Raw genomic sequence first — 27,204 nt, forward strand, 5'->3', positions numbered from 1 at the left:
GCTTGAATTCTTCATGAGATTGAAGATTAGAATTCCTCAGTGTCTTCTAGGGTTCTTAATCGCAGCTTGACCTTCAAAAATCGCCAGGAAAAGTTGTCCCATTGGATAAAGACTCGGTTTTTATAGATATCTCAAAACAGGGTGTACTCAGCAAGTAGCAGGACCAGCTCGCCGAGTAGCTGTAAAGTTATCCGTCTTGAATCAGGAATCGTAGCTATCTTCTGGAATATTCTTATGAAATCGCCGAGTAGTCTCCTGTACTCGCCGAGTAGATGGGCTTTTGTCCCACATCTTCATTCTTTGGTCTTCAATTGCTTTCCCTTGCTCCCTTTCACTCCAAAGCATGTCTTCTGGACTGAAAACAAAATTCAAAACATTTTAAGTACCTTTTGTCCACATTATTCACATAATTAATTAAAAATGATTAAAAATGTATACTAAATAATTAACTAATTATGCACATATCATTGGGCCAGAATTCCGAACGGAATTGTCATCAAAGTTGACATCAAAGCTTTCTTCTATAACTGGAGTATATTGATTAAGAACTCAATAAGCCTTTGATGTTGTAGAGTATCCATGAAAAATTGCTTCATCAACTTTGGGTTGACACTTTGTAAGCTGAACACGGTTGTTTTTGATGAAGCATCTGCAACCAAAAATGTGAAGAAAGGAGACACTTGGCTTTCGACTGTTCATTTCTTCGTACAGTTTCATGTTGAGGCATCGATTGATAATTCTCCTATTCTGAGTGAAACGTACAGTTGGAACAACTTCAACACAAAGATAGAGTGGAAGAAAGTTGGTATGTTAAGAATGGATCGAGTCGTTTCAATAAGTGTTTTGTTGCGTCGTTTGACTACACCATTCTGTTGTGGAGTGTATGGATCATAGAAGTTGTGGCCAATACCTTTCTCACTGAGGAAGTACTTGATGGTGGAATTGGTGAACTCTGAGCCATTATCACTTCAGATTCGCCTTACTGGGAGTTAGATGATAACTTCAATTCCTTTGATAGAGTTGATAAGTTTGGAGGCTATTTCTTAATTGAGTCATAGGAAGAAGACCTGGGTGAACCTAGTAAAGTCATCCACAATCACAAGAATGTATTTATTTTATGTAGACTTTCTACTGTTGATTGTCCACACAAATCAATTTGCAGAAGCAATAACGGCTCCAAGATGGATTTTTCAACGACAACAGGATGACCTTTCTTCGATTGCTTTCCACACTCACATGTAACGCATAAATGATCATTTTTGAGCTTGAGGAGTGGCAAACCTCTTACCATATCACCGAAAACAATATCATTCATATATCAGAAGTTTAGATGTGCAAGCCTTCTATGCCATAACCAACCAACATCAGTAACAACTTTTGAGAGTAAGCAGAGCTAGGGATTTCCAATGATCATGGTGATGTCAAGAGGATACATGTTCTTGTTGCTATTTGACTTGATGAAACATTCCTTTTGGTCTTGTGTCATGACATAGTTGTGTTTCTTGTAGAATTCAACTAGTCGGTTCGCGTCAGTGAGTTGAGCCACGCCTATCAGATTATGCTTCAAATCAGCTACATATGCCAAATTTGAAATGGAAAAGTTGCCATTTTTAAGGATGCCCTGATCTGAGAGTTGGACTTGTTTCCATACGTCACGTAGCCAACATTTGGTGCAAGTTTAAGATCTTGCAGAAAGTCGTTCTGCCCCCGTCATGTGCATTAAGCAAGAACTATCAATATACCATATTGTTTCTTGCTTTGAAGCATAGAGTGCATGCAAAATTAATGACTTGCGGAGTTTTTAGGCTCATATTTAGGTTTTGCGACAAGGGCATGTGTATTGGACTTTGGTTGTGACTTTTGAACAACAATAGTTTTAGAGTGTTTATTCCAGGATTCCTTTGAGAGCAAACAAAAAGACATAGTTTTTCATTTATCCAATAATCATATTCAATGGCATGTGGTTTCGGAACAACTTTCCTCGGACCAGTAGCTTCCGGAGTAGTGGGAATCAATGTGTCATTCGGAATTGCAGTTTCTTTTTTGAGATTTTTCTCTTTCTATATAGGATTTTATTTTGAAAATTTATTCAAAACTTCTTTCTTAAAAGCTTGTTCTTTGTTTGATGATAAACTTTGTTTTGAAAGCTGTTGAGATTTGAAAATCATACCATCAGATTTGGTTATAAAAACAGATGAAACAGTCAGAGAAGAGCTAGTTTTGACAGAGTGAGTATCTATAATGGGCTTTTTTAGGAGGGATTGACAACTTTCTTATGTTCCAACTGACTGGGAGGATTACATGGCCTTTTGATAATTTTAGTGGGTGCAATGGTGTTGTGTCTCCTATTTGGTGGGTTGGTAGTCCAAGATACACTCTTGTAACATCCGGATTTCTAGGTATCATAATTTTAATATTTGTTTTGTGATGAGCAGAGGGACTCGACGAGTTAATGCCTAAACTCGTCGAGTAGGATCGCGACTGATGACTTGGATTAATGAATGGTCTCGACGAGTCGGAGAGTTGACTCAACGAGTCCCTGCTGTTGGCAGAAACCCTAAATCTTCAGGCCTGAGGCCAATTTAAAGGCACTTATTCCCTTTATTTGCTGCTACCCTTCTAGAGAGAGAACCCTAACAAGCTTGAGTGTGCAGAGTGAGAGAGAGAGAGAGGGCCACTTTGAGCTTTTTGGTGTGATTTTGCAAGAGAGGAGAAGAGCTCCAGCAAGAGGTACCAGAGGAGTTTATTATTTGGAGTTATTCAAGCAAGTAGCTTCATTCTGAGGTCCTAAATTGAACCCCTTTTCTTCCTTATTGTGTAGATTCCATTTTTGGGGTTAGGGCTTGAATCACTTCATTTTTGGGGTTTGGAATGCCTTTAACCCCTCTTGCAAGTTTCTGTTATAGATCTAGACCCTTCTAGGTCCAGAGAATCCAAATCATGCAGCTTTATGTAGTCCCATTGGAGTTTTGAATCTAGGTTGTCATTTTAAGAGTTATTTCATCAAATAGAGCTTGATGTGTGGTGCATGGACATAAAGCTTAGACCTTTACATGACTTTTGGATCTTAGAAGGTCAAATCTATAGTTTAGACAATCAGATGTGACCTTAGAAGGTCAAATGAGTATTTCCATTGAGGAAACTCGCTAACTCTATAAGAGGACTCGACATGTCGGACCGGGTTGCCCTGTGATTCGTGATTAGTGGTAACCCGTCAAGTGAGAGGTTAACTCAACGAGTCAAATGAGGCATTAGGGGATTCAGAGGACATGCATGGACTCACCCGAGTCACCCGAGTGCACTCAACGAGTCTGGTGAAAATGGGACCGGTGACCGAGTTGACTTCAGTTGACACTTGGGTTGGTCAAACTGATTTAAAGTGATGTCAGGGAGAGGTAGAATAGCCTTCTACCCATTCTTAGAGAGGAGGATGTAAGAAGTCTATAAATTAGAGAAGTTATCATTTTGATTGGCGGATGCTAGATCGGGGATTCGAGCACGAGAGTTTTCTAGAAATCTTATGAGGTGAGTCTTCTCACTATACTTACCTTCTGTGGTAAACCTTATGTGTAACCAGAGGGTCTTATATGCCTGATTTGTGTAATGAGATACCCTACTATTTATTTGTGTTATGCTTTATGAGTATTATATTGTGATATTGAGTTGAGGGACTGGAGGGTCCATATGAGTTGTGGGACTAGAGGATCCCACTAAGACACATTAACCAGAGGGTCTAATTGAGTTATAGCCTCGAGTGGCCAATGTGATGTGTGTGGTATTTTGGGGAACTCACTAAGGTTTTATGCTTACCGTGTGTGTGTTATGTGTTTCAGGTAGTTCAAAGGATCGCGGCAAGGCACCGACATGATTGTACACATCGGCAGGAGATTGTTTTTATGATTCTGGGATTGTGTTTTCTTTTGTTGACATTTGAGACACATGTGTTTTGAGAATTATGATACAAGTTTTTAGTGTGTTAAAAATGAAAATTTTGGTTCGAGAAATTACGTTGTTACAACTTGGTATCAATGCCTTGGTTTGAGGGATTCGAATGCACCCTCGGGTGTGTTTGGACTCAAACTGAGGATTTGATAAAGATTTTCAAAAAGAGATGAATTTTCCTAAAAGTGAGGACGAGTTTAAGAGAATTTGAGCTGAAGCAGAGCGTACAATCATCTAGGGCTGAGCCGTGATTTCCCAAAATACCCTTATTTTGTGTTATGAGACATTTTATATCATATGATGCATGCTAAAGAGTAGGCTAGGTAATTCATATATAGGGTGGCCATATTTATGATGCCATAGCCTAGGGATTTCTTCTATTAGTGTTTAGTTTGATTTTAAGTGCCTAGCAGGAGCGAGCTATTGAGAGAACTACTGTGAAAGTAGATTGTGAGGCATAGAGTACTTGTAAATTGGGATACGTGGAGGAGGACTTGTAGTGAACACTGATATCACACCCCAAAACCAATAATGGCGGAAACATTATGGGGCGGAGGACATCATGTATAGTATCACAACGTAGTATAATAGTAAACAAGTAAACAACATCATCCATTGCATCAAATATATACTCTTAATACATGTGTGTTCTTTGTAATGTAATAGACACCAAAAATGAATGATCAAAACAAACAGACAAGCCTTGTCTGTGCTCCGTCTTCTCAAAAACCTGTCACCGGTACCTATCTACTGTTGACCTGAGAATACAAGTTATTTTGAAAGCATAGATCAGCATTTAAGCAGGTGAATTCATAAGTATTTTAGTGTCTTTAAATTGTAAAAATGTAAAGAAAAGACTTGTAATTTTTGATGAAAAAGTTCGTATGAGTATGAAAACCCTAGAAAATCCTATATTTCCTACTAGTATAAAATGTAGTCTTCTACCAAGACTCGACAGTTTTGGAGATTATGCTTCTCCATATGAACGAAGGTTTTTCCTCATGTACAACTATTATTATCAAAATATAGTCTACCTCATCGTTTATGTGAATGTGTCACAAGATAAAAGTAAAAGGGAAAAATTATATAATCATTGAAATTGTATCCTTTTGTCTTAGGATATACACGACGTGGTAACTCGCCGAACAGTACAACCGTAGACATCCATGGATGTGCAGTTTCCCATTGTAGCTAACAGCCGGGTGTGGAATGGTCAATCCCGTATATTATGTAATAGTATCTCTTCATATAGTATGTAGTATATTTTTATAGACTCATGAAGGAACTAACTCTTGTATGTTCCAATTGTACTAGGAATAACAAGTAGTATCTCCTAAACTCTACCTATTATAGTTTACTAGTAATGTATTTTGATGGTGCCCAAGTATGTTTATACAATTTCAATACACAAAGTGTTGGAGCTGGAGTCACAGCTATCTTATCAATGCATATGTATGTACTTACTACATAAACGTATAGATATGGTTTTTAACAATACATAAGTGGAAAAGACGTTTTGTAATACATTTAGAAGGGTTTGAAAAAATAAATAATCATGACTTGATGTCAGTTTATAAAATGATTTAAAAGTAGTTTGATTGATAAGACGGATTGAAAACATAAAAAATCCATATGGTTGATAGTTATAAATGTTGGATTAATGTTTAAGTCCATATCTATAATTGGTAAAACTTGACCTGACCCGGCATGGTCCATTTAGGTTGCATGGCATCATGCACTTGGATAGACTAAAATGAGAGAAATAACACTTAAGGTTTATTAATATATTATAAGTTCTAATATATTAATAAGGTTATTTAATTAGTATTGATCAAGAATTAATTTGGATATAATTAAGTGATCAAAAGGAGACTAATTAAATATATGGGTTGATTGTGTAAATCATTCAATCTTATATATGTGGGCTTGTGATCCAAGATTCCTTATGTTGGACTAAGTCCATGGGGTGACCCATGGATGCTCCATGGAGGTTAAAATCCATGGAGCATAAGGAATGGCTAAAGTCACGAGTTACATGGTGTAACCTTAATAGCCACCATATAAAAGAATCCCATGGCTCAAGAAATCGTACACTATGTGTGAGGGTGAGGGCAAAACGATTTCATGAAGTGTTCTAATTTCTCTCTAAGTTATTCCAAGTGCTTATGGTGTTGTGTGAACCATTTGAGGTGTCACACTTGGGGCACTAGGCACTCAAGCTTCATGAAGACAAGCACCAACAAAATGTATGTTATTCTAGCTTGTGTTATTCAAAGTTTTGTATGCTAGAATAGAACAATACCTTGGAAAGTTGATATTTGCATGTATAATAGAGAAAACGTAGATCCAAGGTATTTAGGGTTGCATGTACACTTAGGAGTGTTAGATTGCTCAAAACCCAACAGTGCTATTAGAGCCAAGGCTTGTTTTCTTGTTGTACTTGCTTAAACTGCTTAAAAATCGACTTTTGGTGCTGTCAGCCCAGCAGACTCGCCGAGTCCAAGGAAAAACGCATGCAACTCACCGAGTTTGTTCATGAACTCGACAAGTAGGAACCCCAGACAGCGTATTTTCGAGTTTTGGTGTTGGAATTGGTCTAGAATCATTACCTTTGACTGTTTTGGGCTTATAAAACTTGTTTTGAATGTGGTAATGATTATGTTAAACCAATTTCAATGCCATAATAAAAGTTTCAAGTTTATATGTGTTCATGTTATTCTTGAAAATTGTTGATTATGAATGATCATGCTTATGAGTTTTGTTAGATCATAGGAATTGTGTGTAAATAGTTTGTTGATATAATTCATGATCTTGTTGAAAATTGTATGGAGTTCATAACTTGTCCTAAAGTTATGAATTTTTCAAGATTTTTATGTTTCCTTGATTTATGAGTTAGTTTAGATTGATAATGAAAAATAATGTTTTAGGTGTTTTCAATCCATATTAGTCTAAAAGAAGTTCATAAAATATGTTTTTGTAACTTGTCTTCAAGTTATGTGAAAAGTCATATTTATGAATCTTAAAAACTCATAAAAGTTTTGTAGGTTACATAAAATGTAAGAGTTTTTTCCATTAACTAGTTTAATGACTCCATAACTTGTCCTCAAGTTATGGATGTTGAAGAGACACTTCTTTAAAGTGTTTTTAAAGAATAAGGGGTTACATTAAAATGAAGAGTCTTCATTTTAATGAACCATTAAACTCATAAGTTATGATTTAAAGAGTCTTGAAATAGTTTCAAAAATTGCCCTCAAGTTTTGGAATTTGAAAAGTTACTCCTCATGTATACTTTAATTCCAAATTGAACATTGAAATTTTAAAAAGTTTAAAATTCGACCCTTATACTATTATTATAATTTTAATTATATAGATATGTATAAGATGAAGTCAATCTTACCGTTAGTAGGCCTCATTCACGAAGCCGGTCTATAAGGGGGGTATAAGGTTACTTCCTATAAAATGGCAGTTTAATGGGTGTCCACTCTCACCCACCGCTTACTTGACTGGTGGAGGGTCGTTAGCCGAACGGGTAGGAATGGACTATAATTCTCCCTTCATTAAAAGTATAATGAAAAATACTAAGTAAAAAAACACTTATAAATTCCCAATCTTAGTTACTTAGGAAAATGTGAAAAGGTGCTAGCCCATAAAATAACACTTTGTACCTTACCAAGTCCTTAGTGGAGTGTGTGTGGTTAACCGGCACACTAGTATGGACTAGTAAGAGTGGCAAAGGGTAACATGACTTTAGTATAGATCAGTGGAGCATGTGTGGTTAACCGACACATCGATTAGGTAATATTGTTGAGGGTACCAAGTCAATTTGTATGGTTATTCACACCTTGTTTGTGATCCTCGGCATCCCAGTCACAAATTTGAAAGGGCACAATCGAGATTCAAACATGCCATTGAAAAGTTCAATCTATCTCAAAAGATCTAGGAGTTTCAAAACCAATAAAACCTAATAATAAAATATTTCGTTTTCATGGTGCAAATTGGTAAATCGTTATTTGCCTACCTTTAACTATTTTATAACTTGGATTATGGCATCCCTCTTCTAGTTATAAATAGGTTATTGGGTCCTAGCCTTAATACTTCATAATGGGTGTTGTATTAAGGACTTTAAATCAACTAAATTGAATTTCTCCCATTATAGATGTCTAGTTTAGACAGCTATGGTCTTCCCAAATCTTTAGGAACAAGCTTCCAAATGAAGATGATATCCCAAATGGCAATGAAGGTGAAAGATCAATCCCTTTGTTGGGCATTTGTGGGACTTGAAATCATACTTCACTTAATCCACCTCCTCCAATAAATCTCCCTATCCCACAAGTTTTAAGACTTGATAAGTTCTAAGTCACTCAATCCCTATTGGCAAGCAAAGTTTATATGTGCTTAGATCTTGGGGATTAAGCCACATATTGACAAGTCGGGAGAGTCGGGTGTCGAAGTCTCTAGGTAGCTGGCTGCTGACTTGGTTCTTCAGTCACTCCCTGATGACAGGTCGCGACAAGACCCTTAATGATCTTACCTATTTGCTCGATGATGCTAAATCAGCAATGATTTGGAGCATTAGTAAAGCAAATTGTATTGGAAGATCTACTTTCCAAACCTATTTGGACATTGAAAATGGTGACATTGGAGGTCCAGGAAAAACTTTCTCTTCCCAATGGAAAGGGATCGGCCATGGTCAACTCGGTTGACCAAATGGTAAAGAGAAAGGTTAAGTCTGTGATAGTTCCATGTACGTTTCCAAAGAGTCCATATGATTCTGTTGCCAAAGGAAAGATTTTGGTTGCGAAGCTGCTAAATTTACTTGAAACATCTTAAGGATGGTAAAGTCAATAGGTTTGACTCTACTTCAGGTAAAGTTCATTATCTAACTCTATTAAGTTTCTATTCTGAGATTCTTATTGCATAATGTGACGAGGTCACATGTTGATGTTTTAAGAATCAAAGAAAAAGTGAAGAAACTTAAAGGAAGTATATGCTGATTCTGATCGCGAAGATGGATTTCGATCGCATGGTTCGGTGATCATAATTTTGAGTTGTTACTTAAGAGTTATGATATATTGCTTACGAATAGATAACAACAAGTTTTCTATATGGATTGTAAGGATAAATTTATCCGCAATGTTTTAAAATAAAAGAAAAATGGTTTTGATTTTATTTATTTTAAGTATCCTTACAATGGCATTTGTGAAAAAGGTTGTTGCTTATATGTTTCCATTGATAAGCAATATAGGAAATGGATTTGATTACGTCATTTGTGGTAGTGTCATAGTTTACCAAATAAGGAAAGATTCTTATCACCCAAGTTTCAGTTGGATAAAAACTTGGAATCATGCAAGTTGTATTGTGTGATGAATGAGAATTTTCATCGTTGGTAAATTAAGACTAATTCCTTGTTCACATTTGCATGTGAGTCAAGTGAAGCACTAAAGGATTGGGTACACTTGGTTGTGTGCTGGTCAGGTCCACGACAAACGTTGATAAGATTTACTAAAGTTTAGTAAATATGATTATGCTTACAAGTTTAAGTGTAATTCTAAAACATTGGAAAAGTTTCAATGTATGGCAGATTGAAAAAGAAGAATCAAATAAGGCAGAAAGATAAAAGTTTCTCCAATCTGAAGAGATGGGAGAGTACTTGTGTATTTTGTGTTATGATTATCTTAGTGATTATGAAACAATGTCACAGTTGATCCTCTAAGGACACCTTAGTTCATTTTGTTTAACTAAGGACAGGAATCATGAATTGTTGAAATGGTTAGATCAAAAGACAAATTATACTTCGTTCCAAAATTAAATCTTAGAGTCATACTCCAAGATTAAGCCTTGAGTGACATAATCTTAAGAAAGGTTTATACCACGTGTTAAATGTAGAGTAAGTTGTGATGTTTTGGATAAAACAAAGACCAACTAAGACCAATTGTGAGAAGTGTTTAACTTGATAAGAATCTGCACTAACTCTTGAATATTCGTTTTTGTAAAGGAATGGTTCTTGACAAAGAGAGTCTTATATGTCAAGAGGTCAGTAGGAGCCTTAAATGGATCTTAAGATAGATTCAAGAACTAATCAAGAGTTTTGTTAAGCATTAGACCACGACTTGAGGTTTGTAACATATCGTGTTGACACATTCTGTGCCCATTCCAGTTAAAGCTGGTTTTGCATTGGAGTGCTAAGAGTTCTCAACTGGTTGCATAACAACTTGGAAGCAATGGCAGGCCCTTGAGCTGCTAGGTGGCAAGAAATTAGATTGAGTTCAGTCCATATGAGTTTGGATTTGTCATTATCCTTGTCTAGTGACTATGGTTTTGACAATTCACATGGATAAGAACACATACACCATTAAATCTAAGTGTCATAAGGTTTCTCTCCTATTCATGAAAATGATAGTGAGGAAACTCTTTCACTTAGTAGATTTAAGTGGATAGCATGTGTGAAGTTTTCATTCTCATGTCGTTAGTGGAGTGTGTGTGGTTAACTGGCACACTAACTAATGAGAATGGAAAAGGTTTAGACTCACATGTGAGCTATCTAAGGAAAGGATTAGAGTCCAGGTGTATGGTTTGATAAAGTATTATCAAGGCAATCTAGTATTAGAAATCTGACTAATTTCTAGCTACATGTCAAAGCTAGTGGGAGCATAAAGTGTGATAGATAATAGTCATTATGCTAGTGGGGGCATGATGATTATGTTGCATGTTAGCAATGTTAATTATAGAAAACAAAAGTTTCAACTTGCTTTGAAAAAAGTTGTTTTACTATAATTAAGGGAGAGAAATTTATACTTCATTCCAGTTCTACAAGCTTAGATTGAAATTTTAATCAACTTTAGTCAACAATATATATGAATGTTATGTTGGAATGGTTCAACATAATGAATTTCTATATATGTTGCTTTCTCAAAATTTGATTATGATTACGGCATCCCTCTTCATAGTTTGATTAATGAGAACATGGCAAATAAAAATATTATAGCATGAATCGTATCCCATATGCTTCAGATATAGGATCGATTGCATGTGTTATAATATTCATCCATTCTAAATTTTCCTAATGCTTACAGCGTTAAGAAGGGAAAAGGGATTAGAACTAGATATGACTAAGATGATTAAGCAATTGTCAAGAACAATTTGGGGTTTTCCAAAGTTTGGTTACTCATGGACAATTGGAAGTATAGATTAAGGATCTTATTGACATATTTTGGAAAGAGGCAACTTTTGTTCAAAAGTGATTATCAAGATGGGAATATGGAATTGTTTCCATAGGTGGAGGTTATTCTTTGAATCTGTTGAAGATTAAAGAACTAAATGCAAAGAAGGATGTTCAAAGGAATGTACTTTTAATTTGAGACTTCATCTACAAGGAAATGCTTTCCATTGGAATACTTTGTAGTGTTTGTTGCCAAGTCTTTGTGACATGTGTGAATATCATTACAAGAGGATCATTGCATAGATTAAGGTAAATGACAAGAACTTGGTATTCTTACATTTACAATAAGGATTGGGATTGTGAGATGAGGATCATTGATGTTATGTTCAATTAATATACATTTCACAAAGAGATGACCACTTGTAAACATAGTGTGCATACTTGGAGTATGGCATAACTATTGTTTAGAGAAACATAGTATGCATGCTTGGAGCATGACATCACTAATGTTTCAATTCAAGTATTAAGTTGATTAATCGAAACATGAATAATGAGTGATCAATATGGTGCTTAGATAAAAGGTGTTTTATTTACGCTCAAAGTGTTGAGGCCATATAGGATTAGTATTATTTTGTGTTTCACTTTGGATGTTTTGACTTCCAGAATAACTAGGTCATTCTCCCGAATGAACAAGTTATTCAAAACATCCACAGTCGGTCATATGTTGGAAGTAGATATGAATCAAGACTGTCGTGAATTTGGCTTGTATGATTTGTCTTAAGTGCTTTAGACAATGCAATAATTGCTACAACATTCATGAGTACTCATAAGGGCTGAGTATTGGATTCAACCCACGCTCATTTGGATTCACTTCATGGATTTTATCACGAGTGAATCATGAGACGATAATATCTTATATTCTTCAAACCTAGAGATATGAGTTGTTGACTATGAGTTGGTTATACATTGATTGCACGTAAACGCATTGGTAACTCGATGTTATAAAACGTGCCTTTGTGTATGATTCAACAAATAGTTAGTACAAGCATATGAGTTGAAGTTTATCCATTCCTTTTACCTTCGGGATAAAAGCGATATCTATGGGCCCCTCGATGATTTGGTGATGAAAAATGGAAGTGCTCAGCCGGGCCAGGACTGATTTGATTTGTTCAATTAGTCAATCGTCATAAATCAGAAATCGGGAAACAACAAATGGACAGAGAGAATGATTATAATCCATTTCTCAGTCCATATGATATCTAGAATGGAGGAATATATGATCCCTTATCTAATGGAAAAGTCATTGACAAAGGTCAGATTTGGGTTGCATGGCATCATGCACTTGCAATAATAGTTTTAGACTTATCCAAGTGGGAGACTGTTGGATTAATGTCTAAGTCCATAACTATAATTGGTAAAACTTGACTCGACCCGGCATGGTCCATTTGGGTTGCATGGCATCATGCACTTGGATAGACTAAAATGAGAGAAATAACACTTAAGGTTTATTAATATATTATAAGTTCTAATATATTAATAAGGTTATTTAATTAGTATTGATCAAGAATTAATTTGGAATTAATTAAGTGATCAAAAGGAGACTAATTGAATATATGGGTTGATTGTGTAAATCATTCATTCTTATATATGTGGGCTTGTGTCACACCCCCAAACCAGAATGGCGGAAACATTCGGGGGTGGATGACTTCACGTAGTATCACAACGATTGAATATTGTAAAGAAAGTAACACAACCATCATATATATAACAATGAAAACGTGTATTGTTGCGTTATACATGTTATCAAAAGAATATTACAATATGATGAATAAATGTTTAATGATAAAATCATCCTTTGTGTTCCTTCTTCCAAAAGCTGGTAGTTTACCTGTATCACTGATTCCCTGAGAAATACAAGTGGTTTTGAAAAGTGTCAACAATTAAGTTGGTGAGTTCATGAGTGCTCCGAGTTGAAAAGTATATTCCTTTTGGTAGTAAATTGGTAAACGAGGTTTTTAGAAAATCCAATATTTTCTTGTAAAATGAAAAAGGTGCCAAAGTTGGAAATGTACTAGTAACTTTTATAAACAACAAAGACAATAATTTAGTATGAAATTATAATGTAAGAAAACTGCGATGCACATATGAATCTCGTAAATCAATCTTGTTTTATACTTTTTATGTGAGTTTTATAACCATACTATTGACACTGACGGCCTGTAACAACATTCTTCAAGTGTTGCAGTGTTATGACATTTGTCACCCCAGACATGCCGGTCTAACTATAGCTAGTAGTTTAGGTGCGGGATTGTCAATCCCGTATAGATCTATACACAAGTATCACGCTCTCCCTCCAAGAGATTATGGTATATAATACAGGACTTGAAATGCATACAAATATGTACGTTGAAGTTTAAATGTCTCACATTGACTAGCATAAATAGATTTACAATGAAATAACCTTACTTCTTTTGAAAGTGGTTCGTTTTTTCAAATTGTATAAAATGTAGGATTGACTTGCTAACTATACCCATTATAGTTTTTCAGATAGTATGTTCCATTTCGTAGAAATAACTTAGTGATATACTCGCCCTTGTATGCATAGGATGTTTGTATCGATATTCGAAGTTAGAAATTGCATTTATGTTTAGAAAACGATACTTTTAACGTGCAATGTACTTGTATTACCCCCCTAAAACATGTAAATGAATTGAAAAGTAGGGGTATGAACTCACTCGTTAAGTTCGAAGAGAGGGGCTAGAGTTGAGCAGAGTTTCGATCGCGGATAGTTGCGTCGTCGGGCTCTTCGGGGATCTCTGCAACGTAAATCTTTCGTCGGGGCTCGAGTGCGGAAACCGAGGTGAGAAAAAGGTCTCTGGAGCTGGGTGAATGGCTGAGAAATGGTGAAGGTGTGCCTAAACTCGAAGCTTATGCCTTCAATTTATAGGGCTGGAAAACCCCGTACGCGGCGCGTACGTCCGGAGTACGCGGGGCGTAATGTGGCGTCATGGCTTACGAATCGGGTCTAGCCGGTGTAGCTTGGGCGGGTCGATGGGACTACTGGGTATAGCCAGCGTAGCTTGGGCGGGTTGATGAGACCCGACTCTGGGTCTAGTACGCGGGGCGTACTCCCAGAGTACGCGGGGCGTAATCCCTGCTTCCGACTTCTAAATTCCGTAAATTTCGCGTACGAGCTCCGTTTTTCGCGTTCTTTATATCCACGCGTAGGTGATATTATGCTCTACAACTTTCATTTAGACTCCGTCGGCTAGTTTTGAATTTATTTTTAATGATATAATTTTAATAGGCCAGGCCTCCTAAAGTTCGTTAAAATTTCATAGGTTCTTTATTCGACGTCGGTTTTCGTTTGCCTTTTGATTGTTTTGTTACCACCGAGGAGATCTTCAACTTCCGTTTAGGTGGCGATAGCTAAATAACACTCGATCTTTAATCCGAGTTTTTAGTCCTCTACTACTGTTACGAAACTTTGAAAATTCGTAACTTCTTCATACGAGGTCCAATTTGGGCGATCTTTTTATGCACACTCATCTTTCAACGAGATCTACGATTTTTATTTAGATACTTTAAGGCAAAAATGTATTTTATTGAGATCCCACTTTTTACGTCAAATTACGTTTTAACGATGTGTCGTAATTGTACGAGTGTTTATAATTTCTTCATGATAACTCGGTTTTGAGTGTTCTTTATGTTTTTGGAAACCTGGGCATGATATCTAATATTCGATGCATCCCAACTTAGATACCTGAACACTTTATTTTCGAGGTTAATTTCGTTGTTTTTAGCTTTCGAATGTTTACAGTGCTTTTGTGAAAAATAGGGTTGTCACATCATCCCCCTGTTACGGGAATTTCGTCCCGAAATTTAATCTAAGATAGATATTACAAATTTAGAAAAAGATGCGGGTACTTTTGTTTCATTTGATCCTCTCGTTCCCATGTGTATTCAGGTCCTCGCTTGGCGTTCCAGCGGACCTTCACGATAGGTATGCGGCTTTGTTTAGTCCTTTTGACTTCCCGATCCATGATCTCTACCGGTTCCTCCACAAATTGGAGGTTTTCGTTTATTGCGATTTCGTCCATCGGGTCTCTTCGGATAAGCATTTCTTCAGGTTTGATACATGAAAGGTAGGGTGTACATTGTGGAGTTCCTGAGGTAGTCTAAGTTTGTAAGCCACTGGACCGATCCTCGCAAGGATCTCGAATGGTCCGATGTATCTGGGGTTCAGTTTCCCACGTTTTCCGAAGCGTATCAATCCTTTCCAAGGCGAGACTTTTAGTAGGACACGGTCTCCAACTTGGAATTCCAAGGGTTTTCGTCTCTTATCTGCATAACTCTTTTGTCTATCCCTTGATTCCTTTAGACGTTCTCGGATTTGAACAATCTTCTCCGTAGTTTCCCGTATGATTTCTGGCCTAGTAAGTGTGTTGTCAGTTGCTTGTCCTTTTGCTAGTTGGGTGTCTCCCACTTCGGCCCAGCATAAAGGTGACCTGCACTTGCGGCCATAGAGGGCTTCGAACGGGGCAGCTTTGATACTGGTGTGGTAGCTATTGTTGTACGAGAACTCGACCAAGGGTAGATGTGTGTCCCATGCTTTGCCGAAATCGATTACGCAGGCTCTCAGCATGTCTTCTAGGGTTTGTATGGTTCTCTCGCTCTGGCCGTCGGTTTGAGGGTGATAGGCGGTACTCATGTCTAGTCTTGTCCCCAAAGCTCTTTGTAGCGACTGCCAGAATCTTGAGGTGAATCTACTATCTCGGTCCGAGATAATGGATACGGGCACACCGTGCAGTCGTACAATTTCCATGAGGTACGTCCTTGTTAACTTCTCCAATTTATCCGTCTCTTTGATCGGTAGGAAATGCGCTGATTTAGTTAACCTGTCGACAATTACCCAAATGGTGTTGAGTCCGTTTGTCGTTTTGGGTAACTTGGTTATGAAATCCATAGTTATCCGCTCCCACTTCCATTCGGGTATTTCTGGTTGTTGTAATAAACCTAAAGGCTTTTGGTATTCTATTTTGACCTTAGCGCACGTCAGACATTTACTCACGTAGGTAGCAATTTCGGCTTTCATGTTCAGCCACCAGTACAACTTCTTGAGGTCGAGATACATCTTGTCGGAGCCGGGGTGTATGGAGTATCGTGTTTTATGGGCTTCGTCCATGAAGATTTCTCTGAATCCACCAAACTTTGGTGTCTATATTCGATCCATGAAGTAACGAACTCCTTCGTTCTTGGTTTCAAGATTCTTATCCATTCCCCTTAGGGTTTCTCCTGCCACATTTTCAGCTTTCAAGGCTTCTATTTGGGCTTCCTTGATTTGCGTGGACAGGTGGGAATGGATCGTCATAGTTAGGGACTTCACTCGGTGACCTGAGTATTCCTTCCTACTGAGTGCATCCGCCACTACATTAGCCTTTCCGGGGTGATATCGAATTTCGCATTCGTAATCACTTAGTAGCTCTACCCACCGTCTTTGTCTCATGTTGAGTTCTTTCTGGTTGAGAATATGTTGAAGGCTTTTATGGTCAGTGAAGATCGTGCATTTTGTGCCGTAGAGGTAGTGTCTCCATATCTTCAGAGCGAAAACGACTGCTCCTAGCTCAAGATCGTGCGTTGTGTAGTTCACTTCATGCGTCTTTAGTTGTCTTGAGGCATAGGCGATGACCTTCCCTCGTTGCATCAGGACACACCCGAGTCCTTGGTTTGATGCATCACAATAGACCACGAAGTCCTCCGTCCCTTCTGGCAGGGTTAGGATGGGCGCACTACATAATGCTCGTTTTAGTGTTTGAAATGCGGCATCTTGTTTTTCTCCCCAGTCGAAGGTCACATTTTTATGAGTTAGTGTGGTGAGTGGCTTGGCAATCTTGGAAAAATTCTGTATGAACCTTCGGTAATACCCGGCGAGTCCTAAAAATTGTCGGATCTCTGTAGGGTTCTTGGAATCGTCCAATTCTCTATTGCTTTGATTTTCGAGGGATCCACGTGTATTCCTTCCTTTCTTACTACGTGTCCTAGAAAATCCACCTCTCGAATCCAAAATTCGCACTTGGAAAATTTTGCGTAAAGTTTCTCTGCCCTTAATGTTTCCAGAACTTGGCGGAGATGTTGGTTGTGTTCTTCCTGGTTTCTAGAATAGATGAGTATATCATCTATGAACACGATCACGAATTTGTCCAGGAAGGGGCGACATACTCGGTTCATCAAATCCATGAACACTGCTGGAGCGTTTGTCAATCCGAAGGGCATCACTACAAACTCGTAGTGACCATATCGTGTTCGAAAAGCCGTTTTGGGGATGTCTCCTTCTAGTACACGTAGCTGGTGATAACCGGATCTTAGGTCGATTTTCGAGAAGTAGCTCGCTCCTTGTAGTTGGTCAAAAAGATCGTCTATACGTGGAAGGGGATATCGGTTCTTGATTGTCAGTTTGTTCAGTTCTCGATAATCGATGCACATGCGAAAAGATCCGTCCTTCTTTTTCACGAACAGGACTGGTGCACCCCATGGTGAGAAACTTGGCCTAATGAATCCCTTGCTCAACAGCTCGTTCAATTGACTGGACAGTTCCTGCATCTCGGCTGGAGCTAAACGGTATGGTGACTTTGCTACTGGGGTGGCTCCGGGAATCAAGTCGATTCTGAATTCGACTTGACGTTCTGGTGGGATTCCTGGGAGATCTTCTGGGAAAATGTCTGGGAAGTTGCAGACTTCTGGAATATCTTTAATGTTCTTTGGTTCTTTCTTCTGGTCTACTACATGGGCTAGAAAGGCATGGTATTCCTTGCGAAGATATTTTCGTGCTTTAATACAGGAGATGATTTGTAATTTTGCACTAGGTTTGTCTCCATATATGATGAGGTTTTCACCATTGGGAAGATTGAGACGAACGACCTTTTCATGGCAAAGAATGTCGGCATGGTGAAGACTCAGCCAGTCCATACCGATGATTATATCAAAACTTCTTATCGAAATGGGCATAAGGTCGATTGGAAATAAATGTTCGTTTAAATTTAATGTGCACCCGACGTACATATCACTTGTGCTTTCTGTTTTTCCATTAGCCATTTCTACAGTGAATATTTTATTAAGTGGTTGGGGTCTCTGGTTAAGTAGATGTTTGAATTTATGCCTCACAAAACTTCTCTCCGCGTCGCAATCAAATAGTATGCATGCATAAATGTTGTTGAGGAGAAACGTACCCGTAACTACTGTTGGATCAGTTATTGCTTCATTTTGACCTATCGCCAGCACTCTCCCAATACCACCAACATTCCTTGTCTTGGGGCAGTCCTTCTTGAAATGCCCGGTTTCTCCACATCCATAACATGCTTGACTTACCCCAGTACCAGGAACTTGAGTGAATGGCCGCGCTGGTGCCTTACAGAAACGGGTTGTGTGCCCTTTCCTGTCGCAGTTCTTACAGTACATTTCGCGGCAATTACCGTGGTGATGGTAGTTGCATTTGCTGCACTTTGGCAAGTTCCCTGCATACTGTTTTGTTGGCGTCGAAGTTGTAGGAGTTGTGCTAGGAGTAGTAGCAGCATGAACCACCACCATTTGTCTCTTTGAAGGTTCTTGCGAGGTTAGTCCCTTCCTCTTGTTCCAATACTTCTTCTTGCTGTTGTTATTGTTGTCATTGTTCCCTTTGGTTGGTTCAGTTGCGATAGTCGTGACTCCTTGGCAGACGCCATGATCCACAAGCGATTGCGCCAGTTCTTTGGCACTATCGAAGGTCATGGGCTTGGAAGCTAGCACACTTCCTCGCAGTTGGGGTGATAATCCCCAGATGTATCTCTCCACTTTTTGGCTTTCTAGAATTAACATCCCAGGACAAAGCGTTATCAAATCGCTGAACCTATTGGTGTAGCCTGCGATGTCCGATCCTTTCATCGAAAGGTTCCACAATTCTTGTTCCAGCTTCTGAATCTCGCCCCTTGGGCAGTATTCCCGTAGGAGCATTCGCTTCAAATTCTCCCAACCCATGGAGTTTGCCACCACCAGGGTTAGTGTCTTGACGTGGCCGTTCCACCATGTCAAAGCGCGTTCAGAGAATGTACAGGCAGCAAATTTTACTTTGCTTTCTTCCGGGCATGCGCAAATTTCAAATACGGCTTCCATCTTTTCTATCCATTGGGACAGAGCCAATACTCCTCCAGTTCCATAAAAGGGAATAGGTTTTCCATTAGTGAAGTCTTTGTAAGTGCAGACTCCAGTACGACCTTGGCTTGGGCCGTTGGTAAAGCTATTTATTCCACCTCCCGACCCATTGTTGCTCATTTGAGCCATCGCCGCAGTTACAGCGGCCGTTACAGCAGTTTGGAACATAGCGGCATCCATAGTTGGAGGAGGTGGTGGAGGTGGTGCTGGAGTTGAGTTTCTGCGTGTTGTTCTACGAGGAGGCATGTTCTGGTAGAGAAAATAAGAATGAATACTATAAGTTTCTAATGTTTTGACAATCGTGTAATTGAGGGTTAGTCGTATCTTGTAATTTGTTTTGACTTTAGTTTTTGGTTTCAAATTAGATATAACAATTTAATTAATTTCGAGAGGTATATAAAGAGGCACTGCATATATATATATATATACATATATATATATATATATATATATATATATATATATATATATATATATATATATATATATATATATCACACCTAAGGTGTGTTTCATTAGGCTTCTAGGAAAATTTGACCTATTTAAGAGGTCTCCGTTTTACAGATACAAAAGAAAATAAGAGAAAAACTTTATCCGCGGTCCTAGTCTATATCAAAATTTGTTGGAGCTTGAACAAACTCTACTTGTGGCGTTTGGAGCTGGATTCGGCATCTGACCGTTTGACTCCCATAAGTCGCCTCTCAAATTACGCTTGTTGTTCTTTCATCTCTCTTATATCATCTAGAGCTGTTATCATTTGGTTCTGTAGTGTCCCCGTGTAGATTTGGAGATTCTCATGTAGTCCTTCCAAACGGCTGATGTCGGAGGCGTTACCTTGGGTAGCAGCATTGATCTCTCGAATTCTGGTTGCTTGTTGGTCTGCCTGGTAGTTTTGGTTAGCTATAGCATTCACGACAACGGGAAGTGCTCGATCAGCTGAGCCTCCTCCACTGACGTTGTAAAAATCCCGACACATGCCAAATGGAGGGCGCACGCCTTGCTGACGGCTCCAGTAGTAGAGGTGGCTCCCCCAGATGGGAATGGGTCCCGGTTGATGTGGCCTGATCACTGGAGGATGGGGGATGGGAGGGTCAATTACTTCTGGTTCGGAATCTGTTCCGCTAGAAATTTCCACGATCTCCTCGTCGACTTCGTATTCCTCTCCGTCTTCCATTTTGAATTCTTCTTCGACTTCTTCTTCGATTTCCTCTTCGATTTCCTTTGGGTCTTCCTCCGGGTCCTCTTCTATCCAGCCGCCGTTACCTTGATTTAGGTAGTAGGGGTCTCCTGGTAAAGGAAATCCGGCCATTTGTCTGTACTGGGATAGAGGTATGAGATTTTTATAAGAAAAGAATTTCTAATTAACGAATTCCTAAGCCTATTTATATCTTTACTGAGTGCAATGTTTTATCGTTTAATAATAGACGTATATTATTTCAATTTAGCGAATTTAGATTTTATAAGCTTTTGGCTTGTTGACTACTACGACCATTCCTCGACGTATATTGGTCAAATCCAGGATAAATATAGTTGATCAGGCAATATTTATTCTTGATTTGATTACATACCCCAAGGCTCGATCGTGGTATTGCAACTTGCCATACTACTTTTTAGAAAAACTTGTCATGACGCGAGACTGATACGTGCGGTAAAAATGTATATATTTAAAAGAAAATATATTTCTATGAAAATGTTGTTATCAGACGGTTTTTGGTTCCCGTTGTATTTATAGTTTGTATATCTTATGTGGTTAGATATACTTAGTTCACTATAAACAATGCTCTGATACCAATCTGTCACACCCCCAAACCAGAATGGCAGAAACATTCGGGGGTGGATGACTTCACGTAGTATCACAACGATTGAATATTGTAAAGAAAGTAACACAACCATCATATATATAACAATGAAAACGTGTATTGTTGCGTTATACATGTTATCAAAAGAATATTACAATATGATGAATAAATGTTTAATGATAAAATCATCCTTTGTGTTCCTTCTTCCAAAAGCTGGTAGTTTACCTGTATCACTGATTCCCTGAGAAATACAAGTGGTTTTGAAAAGTGTCAACAATTAAGTTGGTGAGTTCATGAGTGCTCCGAGTTGAAAAGTATATTCCTTTTGGTAGTAAATTGGTAAACGAGGTTTTTAGAAAATCCAATATTTTCTTGTAAAATGAAAAAGGTTCCAAAGCTGGAAATGTATTAGTAACTTTTATAAACAACGAAGACAATAATTTAGTATGAAATTATAATGTAAGAAAACTGCGATGCACATATGAATCTCGTAAATCAATCTTGTTTTATACTTTTTATGTGAGTTTTATAACCATACTGTTGACACTGACGGCCTGTAACAACATTCTTCAAGTGTTGCAGTGTTATGACATTTGTCACCCCAGACCTGCCGTCTAACTATAGCTAGTAGTTTAGGTGCGGGATTGTCAATCCCGTATAGATCTATACACAAGTATCACGCTCTCCCTCCAAGAGATTATGGTATATAATACAGGACTTGAAATGCATACAAAAATGTACGTTGAAGTTTAAATGTCTCACATTGACTAGCATAAATAGATTTACAATGAAATAACCTTACTTCTTTTGAAAGTGGTTCGTTTTTTCAAATTGTATAAAATGTAGGATTGACTTGCTAACTATACCCATTATAGTTTTTCAGATAGTATGTTCCATTTCGTAGAAATAACTTAGTGATATACTCGCCCTTGTATGCATAAGATGTTTGTATCGATATTCGAAGTTAGAAATTGCATTTATGTTTAGAAAACGATACTTTTAACGTGCAATGTACTTGTATTACCCCCTAAAACATGTAAAAGAATTGAAAAGTAGGGGTATGAACTCACTCGTTAAGTTCGAAGAGAGGGGCTAGAGTTGAGAAGAGTTTCGATCGCGGATAGTTGCGTCGTCGGGCTCTTCAGGGATCTCTGCAACGTAAATCTTTTGTCGGGGGCTCGAGTGCGGAAACCGAGGTGAGAAAAAGGTCTCTGGAGCTGGGAGAATGGCTGAGAAATGGTGAAGGTGTGCCTAAACTCTAAGCTTATGCCTTCCATTTATAGGGCTGGAAAACCCCGTACGCGGCGCGTACGTCCGGAGTACGCGGGGCGTAATGTGGCGTCATGGCTTACGAATCGGGTCTAGCCGGTGTAGCTTGGGCGGGTCGATGGGACTACTGGGTCTAGCCAGCGTAGCTTGGGCGGGTTGATGAGACCCGACTCTGGGTCTAGTACGCGGGGCGTACTCCCAGAGTACGCGGGGCGTAATCCCTGCTTCCGACTTCTAAATTCCGTAACTTTCGCGTACGAGCTCCGTTTTTCGCGTTCTTTATATCCACGCGTAGGTGAGATTATGCTCTACAACTTTCATTTAGACTCCGTCGGCTAGTTTTGAATTTATTTTTAATGATATAATTTTAATAGGCCGGGCCTCCTAAAGTTCGTTAAAATTTCATAGGTTCTTTATTCGACGTCGGTTTTCGTTTGCCTTTTGATTGTTTTGTTACCACCGAGGAGATCTTCAACTTCCGTTTAGGTGGCGATAGCTAAATAACACTCGATCTTTAATCCGAGTTTTTAGTCCTCTACTACTGTTACGAAACTTTGAAAATTCGTAACTTCTTCATACGAGGTCCAATTTGGGCGATCTTTTTATGCACGCTCATCTTTCAACGAGATCTACGATTTTTATTTAGATACTTTAAGGCAAAAATGTATTTTATTGAGATCCCACTTTTTACGTCAAATTACGTTTTAACGATGTGTCGTAATTGTATGAGTGTTTATAATTTCTTCATTATAACTCGGTTTTGAGTGTTCTTTATGTTTTTGGAAACCTGGGCATGATATCTAATATTCGATGCATCCCAACTTAGATACCTGAACACTTTATTTTCGAGGTTAATTTCGTTGTTTTTAGCTTTCAAATGTTTACAGTGCTTTTGTGAAAACTAGGGTTGTCACAGCTTGTGATCCAAGATTCCTTATGTTGGACTAAGTCCATGGGGTGACCCATGGATGCTCCATGGAGGTTAAAATCCATGGAGCATAAGGAATGGGTAAAGTCACGAGTTACATGGTGTAACCCTAATAGCCACCATATAAAAGAATCCCATGGCTCAAGAAATCATACACTATGTGTGAGGGTGAGGGAAAAATGATTTCATGAAGTGTTCTAATTTCTCTCTAAGTTATTCCAAGTGCTTATGGTGTTGTGTGAACCATTTGAGGTGTCACACTTGGGGCACTACGCACTCAAGCTTCATGAAGACAAGCACCAACAAAAGGTATGTTATTCTAACTTGTGTTATTCAAAGTTTTGTATGCTAGAATAGAACAATACCTTGGAAAGTTGATATTTGCATGTATAATAGAGAAAACATAGATCTAAGGTATTTAGGGTTGCATGTACACTTAGGAGTGTTAGATTGCTCGAAACCCAACAATAAATCACATGTGATTGATATAATAACTATGATATTTAACTTGTATTCCCCCATAAAAGCATTTAAAAGCATGCAAAAGCATTTAAAAGGTTGTTTAAGGGGGTATGAACTTACCTTAAATGAGTGATGTGATAGTAGGATCGGAAAAGGATGATAAGTGTTAAGTGAGGACTTGAGCACACACAGATCCTATTTAACATATAAAGACACATATATGCTTACAATTAGTGTTTATAACAACTAATTAGGTAATGGAACAACCTTATAGACTAGGAAACACTTGTACTGAAGTGTTAAACCACATAGGGTTGCACATAAGGGGTGTAGGGCCTCACTTGGGAGTTTATGGCCCATATGGTATGAACCACATGAGTTTACGGCCCAAAGACCCTTTCCTCATTAGTTTACGGCCATAAACTCATGGTAATAAGTATCAAGTGGTGGTTTAAGGTCTTATAAGCCAATATGAAGTGTTCTATGCTCAACTCTAAGCCCTAGGAAGGAATGGTGGCACCATTGCACCACTAACTAGTGTTCACGGCCTAAGGACCACCTTAAGTTTACAGCTGTAAACTCATGGTATCTTCTACCAAATTAAAGTTTAAGGTCCCTAGCTTATGATAGAAGTGTTATAGACTTGATCCTAAGGCTTGAGAAGAGATTAGGGCTCATTTGGACCCTTAAATAGAGTTTACGGCCCAAGAAGGTTCCCTTTGTTGGATAAGGTGTCTAAGTCCATAACTATTTCTGGTATGTACTTGACCCGACCCGACATGGTCCATTTGGGTTGCATGGCACCATGCCATTGGATAGACTAAATGAGAGAAATAACGCTTGGAGATTATTAATATATTATAAGTTCTAATATATTAATAATATTATTTGATTAGTTTGATCAAGAATTAATTTAGAATTAATTAAGTGATCAAAAGATAACTAATTAAATATATGGGTTGATTAAGTAAATCATCCATATCTTGTATAGTGGGCTAAAAGGCTCCATGGATCATCAAGTTGGGTTCCACCCATAGGATGCTCCATGGATGCTCCATGGGAGTTACAAACCCATGGGTCATGGAAATGAAGAGTCATGACACATTAGGGTTTAACCCTAGATGTGTCAACACTATATAAGTAATGTGATCTCCTCCCAAATCGGTTACACTAAGTAATAGGGGGCTTGGCCGATTTTGAAGAGTGTGTATTCTCTCATAAGTTCTTCCAAGAGCATTTGGTGTTGTGTGAAGCATTTGAGGCATCACACTTGGGGTGCTAGGCTCACAAGGTTTCAAGGAACACAAGCAACAACAAGGTAAGTTATTCTATCTATACTTTATGTTAAAATTGTTCCCCATGTATGCTAGATAGGAATATAACCTTGGAAATCAACTTTGCATGACAAATTAGACAAACATAGATCCAAGGTTATTAGGGTTGCATGTACACTTAGGAAGTGTTAGAATGCTCAAAACCCAACAGTGGTATCAGAGCCTAGGCTTGTTTGTTCTTATTTGTGCTTAAAAGTTGAAAACAGAATCGAAAATTTGCTGTCTGCGAATAAACTCGTCGAGTCTATAGGGGGGACTCGTCGAGTCCATGTGTATCTTCAACCAACTCGGCGAGTCATGTTCTTGCACTCAGCGAGTAGGGTCGAATGAGTGCAGAATTTCGATTCAGTTGCTGGAAAATGAATTAGAAACATTACCCTAAACTGTTTTAGTAAATGTAAACTTGTTTTTGGTGGTGTAATGTTTTGCTAATTCATTTACAACAACTAGTTATCAAAATTACAAAGTTTTATGTAATTTTTGATTATGTTCATATTCATGTTCTTGTTCTTATGATGTTTTAGATGATCATAGGAATTATTTGTAACCTATTTGGTAGTTTAATTCTTGATCATAATGTGTTTTAATGGAGTTCATAACTTATCCTTAAGTTATGGAAAACCAAGAGTCACACTTGAGTTAAAACCATTAAGAAAACACAAGAGTTATAAAAAATGAAGAGTCTTCATTTTATGACTCTATTAAACTCATAAGTTACAAGAAATGAAAAGTTTTGAAAGTTACAAAACTTGCCCTCAAGTTTTGGAACAAGTAAAGTTAAGTTAAAACTTTAGTTCCAACCCCTAGAATTTTAAAAGTTAAAATTCAACCCTTATACTTATATTATGATGATTTAATAATTATATATATATGTATAAGAACAAGTCGTCTTACCGCTAGTACGCCTCATTCACGACGCCGGTCTATAAGGTGGGTATAAGGTTGTTGCCTATAAAATGGTGACTTAATGGGTGTATATTCTCACCCACCGCTTGCTTGACTGGTGGAGGGTCGTTAGCCGAACGGGTAAGACAAGGACTTATAAATTCTCATTCAAAGTATGATGAATATATAAAGTAACTAAATGTTTATTAAATTCCCAATCTTAGTTACTTTAGGAAAAATGTGAATAAGGTGCTAATCCATGAAATTACACTTTACACTTTGTCTGAGTCGTTGGTGGAGCGTGTGTGGTTAACCGGCACACTAACTTGGACTTAACAAGGTAGGTAAAGGGTGACTTAAGGTTTATTATAGTATCGGTGGAGCGTGTGTGGTTTACCGGCACATCGATTGAGTGATAAACTTTAAGGGTACCAAGTGATTTGCATGGTTACTTCACACCTCGTTTTGTGATCCTCGGCATCCCAGTCACAAAACTTGGAGGGCACTCCCGAGATTGAAACATGCCTTTGAAAAGTTCATTGGATCTCAAAGAATCTAGGAATTTCTAAAACCAATAAAAACTAAATATTTATTATTTCGGTTTTCGTGGTGGAAATTGGTGAATCGTCATTCACCTACCTTTCAAATATGGTATAGCTTAGATTACGACATACCTCTTCTAAGTTATATTATATTGTGATTGGATCCTAGCCTTAATATTACATTTGGGTGTTTTATTAAGGACTCTCTTAAATCTAAACTAAACTTGTTCTTCCTTTTCAGATGTCTTCAACTAATGCTTCTGGCACGAATCCTAATGGCTCCTTTACTCTTATGAGTCTATGTGGGAAAGTCACCTTTGATGGATCCAACTTCAATAAGTGGATCAGAAACATCAGGATGATTACCCGCTACGAGGACAAAGAATATGTCCTTGACAAGGAGCTTAAGGAAATTGACGAGTCCACTGCAACTCCCCAGGAGATCGCTGACTTTCATACTCATGAAAGAGATGCAACCAAGGTGGCTTGCATCATGTTAGCCACCATGACAGCTGAACTCCAAAAGTCTTATGAAGACTTCTACCCTTATGAAATGCACCAAGATTTGATGGAAAGATACCATCAAAGTGCACGACAAGAGAGGTACGAAGTCATCTGCTCCATGATAACAACCATGATGAAGGACGGAGAGTCCGTCACGAGCCACATGCAGAAAATGCAAAGGTATGTGGATCGGTTG

This window comes from Lactuca saligna, chromosome 4 (genome assembly GCF_052625555.1).
Source record: "Lactuca saligna cultivar CGN05327 chromosome 4, ASM5262555v1, whole genome shotgun sequence".
Lineage (NCBI taxonomy): Eukaryota > Viridiplantae > Streptophyta > Magnoliopsida > Asterales > Asteraceae > Lactuca > Lactuca saligna.